Here is a 14,525-nt window from a genome sequence, read left to right as displayed (position 1 = left end):
TTCCCACCCGTCAAACACGGGTACCCGTGGGGAATCTCGGGTATCCGACCCGTTACAGGACTCTGCCTTGAGGTGTGAGCTCGGTGGATTTAGCTCTTCTTCCTTTATCCTCAAGGTAGTTAGGTAAAGTTAGCTTAAGTTGTGGCAAATCTGCAAAATAAATGCTTACCACTAGATTTCTTCCCAGATGTGTTCATGAAGGTGTCTACTATCTCAGAAAAAAATGTTCCAACCCAACTCCCTTGGGAAACTTTGTGACAGCTGCTGAAAGTTGGGGTACCATTATCAACCAATATAAGGCAAAGAATTCCAAATTTCATTATACTTAGCAGTAGCATGTGACATGTCAAACTAGGGGGTTTTCATGATGCTGAATCCATTCCAAGCATGAGTTTTGCACGAAAATACTCCTTGGGCTAAATTCGGCCATAGCCACTTGCCCAAATGTGCTGACTATGGGCTATGGGCAATTTTAGGCAAAGGAGTGTTTTTTGTGCAAAACTAATGCTTTCAATGGATTCAGAATCTTGAAACCCCCCTAGTTTGACATGTCACATGCTACTTAAAATATAATATTTTTTTTGCCTTATATTGGTTGATAATGGTATACCCCAACTTTCAGCAGCTGTCACAAAGTTTCCCAAGGGAGTTCTGTGGGGGGGGGGGTTCTGTGATAGTAGACAACTTTTTTTTTTTTTTTTTTTTTTTTTTTTTTTTGCGGCTTACGCCTTTTATTGATTTTTAAGGGACAGACAGTAGGCTGACAGGAAACGGGAGAGAGATGGGGGGATGACATGCAGTAAAGGCCGTGTCGGGTCCGGGAGTCGAACCCGCGGCACACTGCGACTGGATTACCAGTCCGGTGCCCAGACCGTTACGCTACGGCCTGGGAGTAGACAACTTTATGAACACATCTGGGATGAAAGTTAGTGGTAAGCATTTTTTTTTAAAGATTTGCCACAACTTAAGCTAACTTTACTTAGCGCAGGGTTTTCCCATAATATAAAATAATATATAAATATAAAGAAATATTAAAATACATACAGTGTTAAAGCCTAAATAAACTCATGAGAATTCATAGTGTTTACACAGACTGGCAGCTATAGGGCACACTGCAAACTAAAGCCATTTACTGTGGCCTTCATATTTGTTAATTATATAATAACTAATTGAGCGAAAGCTCACAGAGCCAGCTGATCAGACAGTGTATCAAATGAATGCATGCAAAGGGCCTCAGTGGGTGATAGTCTATTGGTAATTAATTATTATAGGACCAACTAGACTAAATAGAGACAAAAAGGCTGAATGAGTTTCTCTAAACTAGAGTACCAGGCATCGACGCCTCAGACGATCAGATGAAGAAGCACGCAGGCAGAGATGAGTTGAAGATGCATCAGAGTTGTATTTATTGCAGACAGAGACCAAAAACAGCAGAGAGCTTCCCGCACCCATGAGTGAGCCGCGGAGCACACAGCAGACTGACCGTGGGTCAGCCTGCCCAAGCAAGACTCCATTAACATTGTATTTACAGACATTATATACAGAGTCACGTCAAACAGTTGAATTTCTGGGTGTGATTGAGACTTTTACATATAAATGACATGGAGATGCATATAGAGTGACGTCTGAGATTTAATCAAGTGGCCGTCTCATTGAAACAATAGTATGCTAACTTCCTATCACACCTGACCAGCCAAGGTACTTGACTATGCGTGATTGCCTTCAAACTTGCAGACAGACTAGACAGACCTATAAGTAACATTTGACTTAGCACAGAATGTATAGTTGATTACACATGATATAGTATAAAATTATTGTCCAGATACGACATTATCATTCACAGATTGGAGGAAACATATTCATGGAGTGTCTACTTTAGTCTCCTGGCAGCATGCACAGAATATTTTCCAGTCAGTCAGTCAGTCAGTCAGTCAGTCAGTCACTCAATCATAAAACCTTAATATAGTGTATGAGACACAATCTACTGCACATGGGGCACACACACACATGCAAGCAGGCAGGCATGTGCGCGCGCGCGCACACACACACACACACACACACACACACACACACACACACACACACACACACACACACACACACACACACACACACACACTCATGGAGAAGAGACATACAGTAATAGATTCATGCGAGTACATGACGGTGTTTCATTTGGCATGGCTAAGCTAATTAGCAGTGTAGTGTTTTTAGAGTCTTTCACACCACAGCTCACTCTGCAGGGGTGTATTGAGACACACGCGCATACACACACTCGCGCGCACACGCAGCTACAGCATGCACATGTGTGCAGTCTGTACACATACATGCTTGAATGCATGCACATGCATGCATATTCACTCGCATGTACAAATTATGTGTTTGTAAACACACACACACACACACACACACACACACACACACACACACACACACACACACACACACACACGTACACTCAGTGCAGCCATGCAAACTTTAGTTAAACATAATTAGCATATGGCCACATGGATCATAGAAACTGGGGGAGTGAGAATTGGAGCTGAGTTCATGTGTTCATATTAGCTCTCGTCTGTGTGTGTGTGTGTGTGTGTGTGTGTGTGTGTGTGTGTGTGTGTGTGTGTGTGTGTGTGTGTGTGTGCGTGTGCGTGCGTGCGTGCGTGCGAGCGTGTGTGCGTGCGTGCGTGCGTGCGTGCGCGGGTGTGTGTCTTCTCTCCGTGTTGTCTTCTGGTACAATTAAGCTCTAAAAGGTCACAGAAGCTGGCTTGTTTGATTGACTCGGTCACAGGAAGTCACCCCTGCCTACGACCCCTCGTTGACCCCACCTCGTTGGTATAGCCTAGAGGGGTCTCCACACTGCTTCCCGGTTCACTCCCATTGTACGGGAGGAACAGGGGCGGAGCGTTGACGCCGGGACTGAAGCGCGTGAAGTGTTCCAGACTAACTTTTTCACAGGTATCACTGGTGCCACCAATTGCTTTTCAGTTGGTAGCGCCACCACAAATTAGGTAGCACCATATTTTTCTTTGTATTAATACATTTATTTATCTAGCGGTTTCCACCATTTATAGTTTGAATCATGAAAAACCCTACAAAGGTCACTATGTAAAAAAAAACAGCAACCTACCTGGTTTAACTCAGTCAAAATATATAAATTCTTCAAAACACTGTAAATGATTTCAACGCAACACAAAGTCACTCAAAGTCAATAAAGTCAATACTCCACATAACACACGGATAGTCAGTTTAAGGTTTTCTGTTGAAAATGTTGCAGTTCAGTTCAGTTAATTCAGGTCCATGTCCACCCCGCATTTAACATCCACTCATGGTTTTCACAATAACCACTATGGGGGCACCGCCATTGTAAATGAACCAAAAGAAAAACTCCACCTCGGGATTTTGTATCAACCAAAATAAAACAAGGAAGGGTCTGTGCGCACGCGTTTCGGGAGGAGGTGTTGTTGAAGCACTTATTCACACTTTTCATTGTTGCTTTTTTTTTTTACCAATACAGAAAAAAAAAAAGAAAAGACGTGTGGAGTTAGGAGGTTTTCGCCGAAGCACTTTTTAATGCACCTATTTATTCAACCAACACACAGACGTAGTTTCTTCCGGAAAGCAACGATATGAAAAGTACATACAGTAGCACGGCCGTATACAATCACAGCTTCACATGCATTAGAGAGGATGATCTGGCTCGCTGGCCTCCTCTGAGGTTCATGTGTGCATTTAAATGTATGTATGTATGTATGTATACACTGATGTAAGAGAACAGCTCCCCTCTCATCCCTCGGCTGATTCCCTGTTTTCCATATCTCTCTCTATCTCTCTCTCTCTCTCTCTCTGTCTCTCTGTCTCTGTCTCTCTCTCGCCCTGGGCCCTGCTGTCACATCCCATCATGCTTTGCAGCGGCCGTATAGAGGTGTCGGTATGTGACTGTGCGTTGGGTGCTTCCTGGTCATGTATGAGCCCCAAGCCCTCTCAGCATCATTATTTTAATCTGACTTTATGCAATAATGGAAACGCAAATCTCATTTTATAATATATGCTCATATAAAAATTTTGTGTTTTCCTTTGTAACAGAATCCTACAGAACCCTACATTTCCCATTCAACAGACCAGGTGTTTTCAGTCAGACATCGTCACAGAGCAACAGACCAGGTGTTTTACAGTCAGACATCGTCATAGAGCAACAGACCAGGTGTTTTACAGTCAGACATCGTCACAGAGCAACAGACCAGGTGTTTTACAGTCAGACATCGTCACAGAGCAACAGACCTATGGCCATAATGGGATATTCTTTGGTAGAAATAAAATCCATTGTTTGTAAAAATTGAAATATCCCATTGATAAATCAAGAAAAACGACGAAACGACGAAAAAAGACGTTCTCTTACTTACAATTTAATGCTGAACTGAACACTAAACAAAGATGGAAACGTATTCAATTCATGGCTAGGATTCTAAGAGTGTGGGAGAGACCAGCGAGTGTGAATCAGCCTGTATATAATCCACATTGTATCCCACACACTCAAAATGCCTCACTTTGCGCTGTGTTTTGCACCGCGTTTTGTGTTGGGGGGGGGGGGGGAAAGTTTCAATATGTAGATAAGAATTTTCTATGTTATGTACTGTGTATCTAACTGTACGTGATCCACATTGTGGTATGTTTAACTGTACATCGACGTGCTCCTATCGCTTGCAGCCTCATGAGAAATCCACAGCTGCAGACGATCAATGACGGTCAATTTACAGCCCAGCCATCCGTCCTGTCCACTCAGCCATGCAGTACAACACTGCTCTACTGTTTATCCGTCCGTCCATTTATCTCTAAACTAGTTAGAGATGCAGTGGTGTAAAGTAACAGGTACTCAAGTACTGTACTTAAGTACCATTTGGAGGTACCTTTACTTTACTGGAGTATTTCCAATTTTCAATATTGTTCTACTCCACTACATCTCAGAGGCATCTCAGTATTTTTACTCCACTACAATTATTTGAAAACTTTAGCTACTAGTTTCCCTGTAGATTATGATTATTATTAGAAAACATACATTAGCCACATACTTTAGTGTATGTCATGAACTGTGTACTGTATATTATTATAAAGTGTTTCTTGTTTTGCCTAGTTGTCTCACCACTCTGTAATTGCAATTGTTCTCCACCTGTGTTCTGTTAGTCTCCCAGCCAATCCCTGTGTTTATTGTTAGTTCTGTTCACCTGTGTATTGTTACCCATGTCTACCCTCATTTCCTTTGGTTCCCTACTATTGTACAGACTACACCTGTACGTGCCCGTCGCAGTCAGCCACCGGCCTACTTGGGAACGATGCAACTTGGGTACCTAATGATATACGTTGCCATAGCACCTGTTTTTAATGTCAGCCGGTGTCCCACATGGAGATCTGTGTATGTGCCTGTGTGTGACTGACTGCAAACTGAAAAGTGTACTTGGCAATCAATTGGGCCCACTGGCAGAGCCTGATTGGTTGACCCTCAATTGGCTGAGGCACGCACACAGAGACCCAATCTACATGCAATGCATATTTTCAAAATATGTGTACATTTGAAAACTTGAAATGGGACATTCTGCATGAGTACTTGCTTTTGTACTTTTACTTGAATAGATTTTGAATTCTGGATGTTTACTTGTAATAGTATTTCTAGTATTTCTAAATTGCTGAATTGATAGTTGATACTTTTACTTAACCCTTGGACGACACTTGGCGGAAATGACGGATTAATTCTAAAAATACAAACCTCCCGTTGACGGACATGACGGACTGTCAATCAATGTCAATCATCGGGGGTTCAACGGAGCAAAAATTAGCTTTTTTTGGCTCATTTTGGATGTAATCTTCCTAAAACCGGCCGAAATCCTCGCGTGCACGGTCGATCACGTGCAGTCTTTATGTGCATCGCTGCGTAAAATGCGATATTTTGGGATGTTTTGGGCTTGATTAGACCTTAATTTGACTTAGTTATGAAAAAGACGATGGTAGCTTAGCATCCCGGACAGCTAAGCTAGTGACTCAGGGTCAAACTACCCGATGTTTCTATTGCATTAAAATGATGAATAAAAAATATGCCAATGTGTTGGGGAAAAAAAAATTGGGATTGGTAGTCCAAGGGTTAAGTAAAAAATGTGAGTACTTCTTCCACCACTGGTTGCATGTAGTCCGACTGTTGCCTCCCACAATGTTAAAATGTTTCCGTCATACAGTCTGGAGCAACGACAGCTCTGCTCATGAACAAGTGATGAAGCGGATGTGACGCCTCCTCCCCACTCCCCGTTTCATCTTTACAATCACGCCAATTTATCCTAGTATGAATCAAAATCATCTATTAGCCTATAGTTGAATTGCTGCTTAGCGGAAATGGAAGTTCGGAAATAAAATTTTAAGATATGTTAAAAATATATAATGGTGGAGTTTAAGTATCCCGGGGTCTTGTTCACAAGTGAGGGGAGGACGGAGAAGGAGATCCGCCGGAGAATCGGAGCAGCAGGGGTGGTATTGCAGTCGCTGTACCGCCAGAAGGCAAAGCTTTCTATATACCAAGCAATGTTCATTCAGTGCAGTGGGTCATGACCGAAAGAACTAGAAATGATTGGGGGATTACAGTATATCTCCACACTGGTCTTGCAACGCCTCAGGATCCCCTAGCATGAAGTTGCTAATGTTGCTCTGGAAAGGGAAGACTGGAAATCTCTGGTAGAACTGTTACCCTCGTGAATCAATACCGGATAAGCGGTTGAAGATGGATGCAGGATGGATATTTAAAATAATATTTTCGTGAATGGAAATGACGGAAGAGTGTAGTTCCAGACTAACATCCAGGAGGTGTAGTTCCAGTTCCAGACTCAGGAGGTGTAGTTCCAGTTCCAGACTCAGGAGGTGTAGTTCCAGACTCTAGACTATAGCATTTGTAGATTGTGAAATAGTGGTCTGGCTACCCATGCATGGGTCTTGCAGTCATGCTGCTATGAAACATTGAAGCTCAAACTACAGACATCTATATTTCATATGGCATTTTGCAAACAACGGATGAATAAATGATACTGTGAAAGTGGTCATAACCTCTGCATCAGCATTATCACCGTCCGTTGGCCTATTTTCCCTCTGCTTTTTTGTCAATGGTCTGTGCGCGCATGTGTGTGTGTGTGTGGTGTGGGTGTGTGTGTGGGTGCGTGTGTGTGACTGTGTGTGTGTGTGACTGTGTGTGCGTGTGCGTGAGAGAGTAAAATGTGATGCACAGAGAGAGAAAGTGGTATGTGATGCACGCGTACCTGTATGCACCCAATGCTTTGAATGCCGTCCATATGCTGTTGGTTAATGACAGGAGGGGGGGGGGGGGGGGGGAGGCAGAGAGCCTTTATTTTACCTTTAGTCCTCGGAACATCCAGACCCCCAGCAACTCGCCCAGGGGGGTGGCTGGCCCTGTTCCGGCGACTGCGAGCCTTGCCGCGTCCGAAATGGTGTAGAAGTCACAGAGTTGCCGTGTTGCATCGCTTTCTGTGCTTGGACAGACACGTACGTAGAGGGACACACATACATAGAGACACACATAGCTGCGTAATGGAGTGGAGGCACTGGTCCCACCCATCTCTTTTGTGATGCTTTGTACTTTGGCCCAAAAATATTTCATCATTGAGCTCTTCATTAAAACTGCTGAACCATCTCTGTAGCTGTGCAAACGGACTACGACGAAGCCTTGGGCACCTTAAACCTTAATAGATGTTCACATGTCTCGTCCTCCTGACAGAATGGGCAACTTCTGCTGGCCCTAGAGTCTAGTATAGTTTGTAGCCACGGCCCCATGCAATGTTCTCCACTGGAGATCCGCTGTGCGTTTCTCCACTGGAGTTTTGTACAGGGACCTGCAGCTGCCCCGTGGAGAGGAGCCTGACACGCTCTGTACCTGAAGTGTATTCTTAAACATTGTGGGAGGTCGGGTGGGAATCAGGACTCAGAATGCAGTATCAGGGGTTAGACACACGGTGGCGCCCCTTCTTTTATTTCAGATAAGGTCAAACCAAAGTCAGTTTCACATCAGAATTCATCAGACAACATTCTTTCTTGAAGTCCGGTCCCCTAGGATGGATACGTCACTGCAGAGGATGAGAGGGGTGTTAGCAAGCGGTCAGAGCACAAGGTAAGGGTTGGGGCCTGAGACTCCGGTCTAGGCTATCTACCAACTAGACTTTTCTATAATTTTCCTCTTCTTCTTTTCCAGGGTCCATAGGGTGCCAGGAGGCTCCCCCTGGAGGTAGGTACGATGTTAGGTAGCTTTCTCTATCCACAGGGTACATAAGAGTACTTTTGAGTAGAAGTACTCGAATACATTTGGGCGAGTAATCAGAGTAAAAGTACTTGGTTCGGGACCGGGTGAGTATGTAACCTAGGGCCCCTTAGGCTCGGCCAACAGGTAGGTACACAAGCATTTATACTCTGATTTCTCTCTATATACTGGGGTTGCCGTAGAGTTACGTCAAAGGCAGCCAGTGGGTTAACAGAAAAGAGCACTATATTTCTACACAGTCTCGGTCTTCTTTCACCGGAGTAAGGCGGGGCTCTCGCCAACTTAAAGTCTCTTAAGGGTTTAACTGAACACAAACGGCCTGTCTTCGTTCACAGGGTTAAAGCGACACTTTAACTAGGATCTGCTTTCTTCGATAAACATCAACAAGGTCTTCTTCTTTCACAGTCTTCAGGGTTAACGTGACACAGTTAACTATATGTCTTCTCTTCAGTAAACATCAACAAGGTGCTTTTCTTCATCCACAATTCTTCTTATTATCCTTAGCTTCTCAAGCGTCTGTAAGTGCCTCTTCTTAGCCAAACGTGTGCTTAGCCAAACGTGTGATAGTGAGAGAACAGGGTCCCGTCTTCCCGAACCGAGTCAGGTGGGTTTCCAGGTATATGTGCGGCTTTCCACTCGTCACTTATTTATGTGTGTGCTTTCAGCCCCACTCCTACAAGCCTGATGAAGCGGAATACAAGACAGATTTGAGTGGCGGTACAAACAATCAAACAGTACGTTTAGTTCGTGTTGCTGGATCCATTAGTGAGAGAAGTGTGGACTTACCATCCAGAGCCAAGTTGTCGGCATATACTGCCCGAGCGTCTTGGAGTGAACCAGCGAGTGACACTGCTAAGTGTGAGTGTCGTTTATAAAGGGCGCGGCTGACAGATTGCGGCTGTCGTTGATTGCTAATACGGGCGGTGGCCGGATTAGGCGCAGCTGGTTTAGGATCGCTCTGGGGTATTAGACGGCGTGACACGTCCGTGGGCGGAGCGCGTCGGCGCGGCCGGCGTTTGTCTGGTTGCCATAGGAACGCGCCCCTTATTATTACAACTATGTTGACATATGTCATGCTAAGTCTTGGTGAAAAGAGTATTGTTACTCCTGCACTGAGGTTTGTACCATGGTGGCCATGACAATATTGTCCTTCCCAACTCAGCCCCCAGTCTACCACATTATCATACTACTGGCTCCTGCAAGAACACAATTACATCTGTTAACAATACATCTACTGATGCACAGACTTGGACACATCATCAGTGTTAATGTTGGGATCATAGGTGTTTCGGGTCTTTCAACAGACACCCCGCAGGCGACCCGACCAAGTCTGATCAGGCCCGGCCTGTGTCCAAGTGGCATGCTACCTCGCCCACTGCTCTCCCCTCTTCAACCAGAGCCACCTGGAAGCTTTTTCTGCAGACTCCACGTTGTTGTCTATGGCTCTTCTTCGGTTGGCACCCGTTATGCCCAGTGAACCGTAGGCTTTGCTCAGAGAGTGGCTGGCGAATCCACGATTGCCCACCTCTACTGGCATACACCTGGTCCTCCACCCGTCCCTCCGTCAATCCTCCACCAGCTCCTGGTACTTCTCCCTCTTTCTTTCTTGCGCCTCCTCCATTCTCTCCTCCCAGGGAACCGTCAGCTCCAGCAAGAAGAGTTGTTTTGTGGCCTCTGAGACCAAGATGATGTCAGGTCTCAGTCTGGTCTGGGTGATGTGTGATGGAATTGTGATGGTGTCTCGGGCCGTGGAGAGCAAACCAGCAGAGCAGTTATTTGATGTTCTTTCTGGCCTTTGTCCTTACTTGACAAATTGAATGGCCTTAGCTGTGGCTTGGGTGTATCGGCTGCCCTTGATCCCCTTGCTGATTGCTTCAGCGATGGTTTTGAGGACCTGGTCATGCCTCCATCTAGACCGGCCCTCACCCAGTGCCTTGGAGCAGCTGCTCAGGATGTGTTCCAGTGTCCCTATTTTGGAACACAGGGGGCATGCAGGTGTTTATATTTTGCCCCATATGCACAGGTTAGATGGGCTTGGAAGGACGTCATAGACCCCCTGAATCAAGAACTTGATCCTCTGGGGATTCAATGACCAGATATCCTTCCAGGTGACACGCCGCTCCATCGTCTGCTCCCACTTCATCCAGACGCCTTGCTGCCACATGGCCACTGCTCTGCTGGTTCGCTCTTCCTCGACTGAAGCTCGCACTTCCTCCTGCACCAACCTCTGCATCTCCTTCCCGTTGGCAGAGTCATATCGGGTCGCTGTTAGGCTCCCAAGTCCGGCTCTGCCTTGGGCCACTGTTCCAAAAATGGCCTTGTGCTTCAGTCGAGTTTCTGCTTGCTGGACTGCATCAGCTGCCCTCCACTTCCTCCCTGTCCTCACAACAATCTCTGCCCCGGACACTTTGGCATCTCTGGATCCAGAGTACTGCAGATGAATTATTCCCTGACTGAGCTGAATGCTTTGCAATGCTCAATCCACTTAATTAACCAGTGTGGTGATCTTGAAAATGAGTTGGGAGAATGATGATGAATATGTTGAAGATGATGAAAACATGCCAGAGGAAGAGGTGAATAACTCACAGCTCTCTGCTTTTCTACCACAGAAAGATAAATCACTCTATACTCATTCAATTAGATTAATCAGTTATTGGCTCTAACATTCTGTTGAAGTGAGTGACTATTTCCCTGATATTAAGTGTATTAGGTCTGTAGATGAGACACGTAACTGATCTTGATCAACTGAGTAAACAAAGAAGGTTCAGATTGAACAAAATCATGACTAAACTGAGGAAAGGAAAGACTACCGTTTCTCTTTCTTATGGAAGGTTTGAGAATAGGGTCACTAAACATAAATCTGAACTATAGGTATAACTCCACTCTCTCTCTCTCTCTCTGAGAAGTGAGTGTCCTCACTTCCCTGCTATGGCTACTTTGCTGTACATTGTTCAATGCTGACCCACTAGCCTGCTCATTGTCAGCTGTGCTGCAGACTGCCCAGTCTCAGCTTGCGTTTCCCCCCACCCTTTCATCATTTGGGGCTAGTTGGAGCACTTTATCTTACATTATAATTTTCAACACGCTGTGTGCCTTCCGTTGAAACAGATACAGACAGAGAGAGAGAGAGAGAGAGAGAGAGAGATACAGAGAGAGAGAGAGAGATACAGTGAGGGTTGCCACTCTTCCATCTCCTCTACCATTATCACCTCCATAAAGAGTGTCTTACATAATCTGTCCGTCCATTATTGCAAAATAACAGTCTGTCTGTCTGTCGCAACAAAAGACAGAAATGTAATTATGAAGCTGAATAGTGGATGGTGCTGCTCCTTTTGCTTATCGCCGGTTTGGTGGAAACCTCACATGTCCAAAACTGTTACTTTTCAGGTTTCAAATTCAGAAGCGTCAAAAGTATTGCAGATACAAGCTCCAAACGCGTATACGGTCACTTCTTGCCACGTTAGGAGCTTGTGGATCTGCTACTTTTCATGTTTTTGTTTGACACTGTATGGCGGTAGTATCATGGTCAAGTAGATCGTTAATGTTAGAAGAAACACAAAAAGGTAGAATATGGAGGTAAGAGGTTTCTGCCCAACAGCAACGACATCCAGAGAGAGAGAGAGAGAGAGAGAGAGATGAGAGAGAGAGAGAGAGAGAGAGAGAAAGAGAGAGAGAGAAAGAAAGAGACACAGACAGACAGAGAGAGAGAGAGACAGAGAGACAGAGATAGAGAGACTGGTAGTGTGAGGTCAGGGGGGATGGGTCTGGAACACTGTCCCACTGCATCATGGGACATGTAGGCCCATCTCTACTCTACTGGACTCGACTTGGTTTGCCATTAGGGAGAAGCCAAGTCTGCTCATTATAAGCGACGGGGCTTGTTTTCTGGTAAAATCACTTGTAAATGTTGGAAGTTGTGGGTTGCGGCTTTTCTGGGCTTGTTCCTAAAGTGAATTTGCTTATTTGGGCTTGCTTCGTAATGTTATTTAAATTAATGTTTCTCAAATAGCCTATTTTCATGTCAAGGATCCCAAAATTAATATGTATTTGTATGCAGACCCCCAACTGTGCCAGAAACATCCATACAAGCTTTGTGTAGTTAACATTTTTCATTTTTTTTGTGTGTGTGTGTGTGTGTGTGTGTGTGTGTGTGTGTGTGTGTGTGTGTTTGTCTTGTAAGGGGGTGGGGTTGGCAGCTGTATGGCAGAGGATGCTGCAGGGTGCAGTACGGAAGGGTAGGCAGGGAGATGGTGTGTGTGTGCGTGTGCTTGTGCGTGCGCTCAAGTGTTCTAGTCGCACTCCTTTATTGCACTCCTTTGAGTTTATCCAACATGTTGTTGGGCCTACACATAAACATGGGCACACTCTGGACCTGGTGATTTCTAGAGGGATGAACATCACTGTGGAAAGGACTAATGAAAGGCCTGAGCTATCAGACCACTATTTGCTGTGTTTTAATATGACTGTCTCTGATCTAGAGAAAAACATCACTGAATACACCATAACAAAGCATTTTTTTAGCTCTTCTGCAGCTGACGAGTTCTCTCGTCATCTGGGCCCCCCCCTGCCCGATACACCCCCAGTAAATGATATGGTTCAAAGTTTTAATCTTAAACTAGAGTCAGCTCTTGATATAGTGGCTCCTTTGAAAACAAAAAAGAAACATAACACCAGAGTGACGCCCTGGTTAAATGAGCATACACTGAAGCAAGAATGTCGTAGAGCTGAGCGAGCTTGGAGAAAAAATAAACTCACCACCCACCTAGAGATTCTTAAAAAGTTAACAGTCGCCTATAACAAAGCCCTGCGTCTAGCAAGGCAGGCATATTTCTCTGTCATTATTAACGAGAACAAGAAAAATGCCAGAGTCCTATTCTCTACCATTGATCGACTCTTAAACCCCCCCCCCAGTCCTACAAGCAGTCATTCCCGGCCTCTAAAGCTAAGTGTAATGAGTTTGCATGCTTCTTTGATAACAACATCTTTAACATTAGAGCTGATATTATGAATGGTGCTGTTGCTAGCGCAAACCTTCAAACAGCAGCTAATGGTCCCAGGGTAGATCTCTCCAGGGGGAGCCTATTATCGTTTTATGCAATTGATGAAGACGAACTCCGCAAAACCATATCACAGATGACATCTTCCTCCTGTTCATTGGATACAATTGCCACCACCTTTCTCAAAGAGGTCTTAGACAGTGTGATTGGAGATATCCTAAAAAATTTAAACAGCTCTCTACAATCAGGCGTCTTCCCAGACTCACTGAAGACTGCCGTAGTTAGGCCCCTACTCAAGAAACACAATCTTGATCCCTCTGTTTTGGGTAACTATCGACACATTTCAAATCTACCCTTTCTGGGCAAGGTTTTAGAAAAATGCATCTCTCATCAATTGGATGTATTTCTACAGAACAATAATGTGCACAACAAATTCCAATCTGGCTTTAGGAAAAATCACAGCACAGAAACAGCACTTGTAAAAGTAATGAATGATCTTAGGGTGTCTGCTGACAAGAAACATGTATCCGTTCTCTTACTCCTAGATTTAACGGCTGCATTTGACACGATTGATCATTCAATTTTAATACAGCGTCTGGAGCACTGGATAGGCCTGTCTGGTACGGCCCTGTCCTGGTTCTCCTCCTACCTATCAAACAGAAGTTACTTTGTCAATCTAGCCGAGTTTGACTCAGACAGACACGACATCAGTTCTGGTGTTCCACAGGGCTCGATTCTTGGTCCTCTGCTGTTCTCCTTGTACATTCTGCCATTGGGCGAACTCATTACCAATCACGGAGTCAATTTTCATTTCTATGCTGATGATACCCAACTATATCTTTCTGTGGCCCCAGATGATCCCTGTGCCTTAGACCCGCTGTTGACCTGTCTGTCTAGCATCAAATGTTGGATGAGTGAGAACTTTCTCAAGCTAAATGAGGATAAGACAGAAGTTCTCATAATCGGTTCTAGCGAGCAGAAATAATCAATAATAAGCAGACTTGGCAACCTGACTGTAGAAAGTAACAGTACAGTAAAGAACCTGGGGGTTATTATTGATTCTGAATTGAACTTTAATTCACACATTAATCATGTTACCAAGATTGCCTTTTTTCACCTTAGAAATATTGCACGAATCAGAGCCTATTTGTCCTTGGACGATGCAAAAACGCTAATCCACGCCTTTGTTTTTTCTCGGCTTGACTACTGCAATGCACTCTTTTCAGGAC

The sequence above is a fragment of the Protomyctophum parallelum genome (genome assembly GCF_964188405.1).
Source record: "Protomyctophum parallelum genome assembly, chromosome: 15".
In the NCBI taxonomy this organism is placed as follows: Eukaryota; Metazoa; Chordata; class Actinopteri; order Myctophiformes; family Myctophidae; genus Protomyctophum; species Protomyctophum parallelum.
The sequence above is the reverse complement of the archived record's forward strand: the minus strand, read 5'-3'. Positions refer to the sequence as shown.